We start from the raw sequence: 4547 nt of genomic DNA, 5'->3' as shown, positions 1-4547 counted from the left end.
TGATACTATGAAAAACCCTAAGAATGAAGTTTGAGTGAGGACTTGAATCGTGCCACGACATTAACTAAGGTGCAGCTTGGGAGGCAACCCAAGTTTTTATTTGCTTTATTTTTGTTTTTGGAATAATCGTGTGTCGATTGTGCAGGTGAAACAATGGAATGTGTTTGAAATATACAGGTTGGCGAGCCAAAATGTCCAGTCGGCGACACGCCGAAGAGATCGGCGAGCCCAATTTGGACCGCCGTTGAACTCCAAAAATTATGAAGATGGAGCTGTAAAACTCAGCGGGCCCATGGACAAGTCGGCTAGTCAGCGAACAGGTCGGTGATCCCGACTTTGTCTGCCGTTTGGACCAACATTAACCGGAGGTCCTGTAAATCTTTGCGAGGTAAGTAACCACTCGGCGTGTCACTGAGTGGTTCGGCAAGAAAAAATAACATCGTCGAATGGGTGCGAACTAAACGGTTTTAAAAGGCCAAAGGTTTAAACTTTCAAACTCTTTCACATTCCCTCACTTTTAACTCAATACAATCACACTCGCACTTCAAATATCCTATATTTTTGCAATTTCTTGCTTTTTGGTCATTGATCTTGTGTTCAGAGTTGGAAACTTGATCGCCTAGCGTTACAAATTCATATATTCGGCATTCAAGGTTGGTTTTACGAACACCAAACTCTAAATTAGCGGTTAAACTCAACTGCATTGTTATAGATTGTGTTGATGTGTGCTGGGCCTTTCTGAAATAGTAAATGTGTGCTTGTGTGCCTATTTCAGTTTTGACATCTTGCCTAAATTGTTAATTTCCTTAATTGCGTGCTCTAAAATTGATCATAAATTGTTGGGTTGTGCTATTTTGTTATTGGGTCTAGTCGGGTGAAGTCTGAGTAACCCAAATTGTGCTAAATGACGTGTTTTACCCAATGATGGAGCGTTTGACGTCATTCTTAAGGACTAAAGTCGTCAAATGGCCAATTTTGGCCGAACCAGGGGAATCTGGGCTTACTTGAAAATATGTGTTGTTTGAGAATGGGTCTGAGCTTAATTGAAAATATGTGTTGTTTGATTTTATTTTCGGGGGCTGCGAGGTTGATTTTGGAAGTTGGGGTTGAGAATAGGCACGTTGGGCAGTTTGGCGAGCTGGGTCAAGCTCGTCGAACCACTCGGCGGTTCGCCGAAGTTCCCCTAGATCACGTTTAATTTCATGTTATAAGTGATTTTGGTTCTATAACTTTCGGCGATAAGCCTGAGCTCGCCGAGTGCACTTGGCAACTCGCCGTAAGTCTTTTTTGATCACTCTTTCTGCGCCCCTAACCCATAAAATACACTGTAACTTTCGGCGGGCTTGTCTGTGCTTGCAAAATAAGGTCGGTGATTCACCGAAAGGCCCTTCTCATCGCCGACATGCCATTTTTCAGGAAAATTTTTGCGCCAATCCTTTCGGCGAGCCTGATCTGGCTTGCCTAAGTGATTCGATGACTCGCCGATCGGTTCGGTGAGTCTATCTGTAGTATGATTTATGCATTTTTCTTGAATTGTTCTAACTTATTTTGGTGTGTTTTGCAGATATGGCTAGAACAAAAGTGGTAGGTAGAGACATGCCACCCCGTAAGAGGGTAAAAGGGAATCACAATAAATGAGGATGCACCTGCATCCCTGGCAAAGGCAACCAAACTTCCTACCATAGGTGGGAAGGGAAAAGGGAAAGGCAAGGCACCTGCTCCTGCGTGACCGAAAGTCAGCTCTGACAGTGATGGAATATATGCCACTCACCACACCACTTCTGAGAATAAGGGTGAGCACCACGACCCTTAGGCTGTAATTTCTTAACCTAATGATGCTGAGCTACTGATGGCCTGGAGTGCTAAACTGCGCTCCAAGAGGATGCATGATCTGTCTAGGATCAGGGTGCTTGAGACTCATACTTCTCCTCCTATTCTAGATCAGGTTGTGGTCCCAGCACCATCGGCACAAGGTTATCTTCCCCAGCCTATGAACAGACTGAAGACTGAGGAATTGAGGACCATCATCGAGGAGAGGAGGTTGTTTCCTGATGGTGTGATTGACAGGTACCCAGAGATCTGGAGCTGTTTGAAGTCCTACAAGTTCCAGATATTCACTAGACCCCGTGGCCCTTACATTCCAAATTGGGTCCGCAAATTCTACACCGCCTACAGAGCTCTGATTCCACAAGGGAAGAAGTAGGCCACTAAATGCAAGCTGGTTGGTTATGTGGTTGTTAGGGGCAAGAAGGTAAAATGTGAAAGTGATGACATCAACGCAGTTTTGGAGTGCACCAACAACATCTCAGATGTAGCAGCAAGGTACTGGTTTGGCTTTATCAGCAGCACTATCATGGCATCCTAGAATGAGTCTATTCTCCGCCACACGAAGGCAGCCTGTGTTGGTTGCATTATTGATAGACGTAGTGTCAACTTGGGTATGGTTGTTGGCCAAGAGATGGCCATGAGGGCTAAGCAGTGCCTAATTTCTCTATCTTTGCCGGTGTTGATCACCGAGCTGTGTAGACGAGCCCGAGTACCATTTGATGCGAAGAAGGATGTAGAAGTGATTCCCACATCTTATACCGATATTCGGCGGATATAGGCTGAGTATTTGAAAGATGAGGCCGAGAAGAAGAAGGAAGCCCCACTGGACTCTTCACCGGTTGTTGATACTGAGAGACTACCTGTAGAGGCAGTATTGCCTACTCCGACCCTTAGGACTTCAGGTACATCTAGGTCTACTGCTTCTGCTTCTTCCCGACCTCCACTCACCCTGGCTGCGTTACTACGGATAGGGAATCTAGCCCACTCTACTGATAGGCGTGCCTCCAGGCTTGAGGACAACATCCTTGGGATGATTGAAAGGGTCCTTACTGCTGCTGTGACACCCCTTAGTGTGTCTATTGATGCCCTTGCGAAAAGGATAGCAGTGTGTGAGCAAGGCCAAGGGGCCACTGAGGAGGTGACGACCCTAAAGGCCGCAATTGCTTAGCTGAGAAAGGATGTGGACCAGTTGAAGTTCAGAGATATGTCCATGCTTTTTGGGATTGTGAAGATCCTCGACATGCCAGCTGATACAGATGTGCCTCCGGCTACCACCAGAGATGAGCTTCGAGTTAAAGAGGTGGTTGCTGCTGAGTCCGAGACTGAGACTGATGAGGATCAGTTTGGTGTTGATGAGAAGGATACTTATGAGGTTCTTACAGAGGTTGAGAAGGCGATGGTAGATTCAGCCATGCAGATATTATTGACAGACACACCCATGGCTGATCCTAGTGGAGCCAGTAGTGCTGATGTTGCACCAGGCACTAATGCCCCGACAGATGGAGCGACTGTGTAGACATGACTTCTTCCTTACCTCCCTCTCTGTCATTTTTATTGACTTTTTAGTATTTTGTTGCATTTGAGGAAATCTGCATTTTTTGTTTGTGGTGGGGGTGAGGTATTTCCATATCTATCTCTTGTGACCATCTCTTGTATATATTATTGGGTTTTTCTGTTTAAATTGTGTTTTGAATGGCTCCTTGTTTTAAATACAAATAGTTTTTGACCCTTTCTAAAAAAAATTCCACCTCTTGTGTGTAATTATGGTTGTTCTTGTGCAAATTTGAGTATCGGTCATGATCAATACCGATGACTTGAATAGTGCTTTTAATCGAACAAAAATGAATGCATGGCTACGATGAGGCCAAATGAAGTTGCATAGAAAATGTGTGAAATTCGTGCATCTCGTTGTAACTAGCCGATTATCGAATGAGTCTCTTGTGATGAACATTGCACACTAGTTAATGTATGGAGTCTTGTTTGATATTGGTGTCAATGCCTTGTGTGATGAGCTTACCGTGAACCTTGTGTGATGACACCTAGAATTTTCCCCGTTGGTCCGGTTGACCAAGTGATGGAAGCTCTTGAAATGATCTTAGGCAACAATTTTGAAGAGTGAAACGATTTGACAATATACCGCTTTTGTGGCCAACCTTGTGAGATGTGTGAATCTTTCTTGAACACCCTTTGAGCCTTATCCTTTTCTTGAAAGAATCTTGATGCAATTGGAACCCCTCTTTATCCATTCACCCATAATCCTCATGAAGTATGGTTTGTTTGAATAGCCAACTTAGGCCAAAAGTCTAAGTTGGGGGCGTGGTGAAAAGAGAAGGTAAATCAAGAAATGTGAAGAAGTCTCCCTTTATCCATGGTCTTGAAAAAGATGGAACCCCTCCATACAAAAAAAAGAATGAAAAAGAAACAGAATGAAAAAGTTGTTGAATAAAATTGTGAAATTGCAAAAGAAATGGGGTGTCCGGTATTCCATGAGAAGTGAATAATGGGGTGAATTTTGAGCATGAGTGAAAATGTTGAAGAGAAGGAAAGAAAGTGATGTTCATACCACATTTTATGAGGATAACATCCACTAAGCCTAAATGACCATACCTTTACACTCAGCCTCGTTACAAGCCTTGAAAAGACCTTTTTGATCTTGAGTGAGTTGAAACGAATGTTGGCTGGAAAATAAGGGCAAACCTATGGGTAGAGTCATGCATGTG

Source organism: Solanum tuberosum, unplaced genomic scaffold (assembly GCF_000226075.1).
Source record: "Solanum tuberosum cultivar DM 1-3 516 R44 unplaced genomic scaffold, SolTub_3.0 scf00006, whole genome shotgun sequence".
Lineage (NCBI taxonomy): Eukaryota > Viridiplantae > Streptophyta > Magnoliopsida > Solanales > Solanaceae > Solanum > Solanum tuberosum.
The sequence above is the reverse complement of the archived record's forward strand: the minus strand, read 5'-3'. Positions refer to the sequence as shown.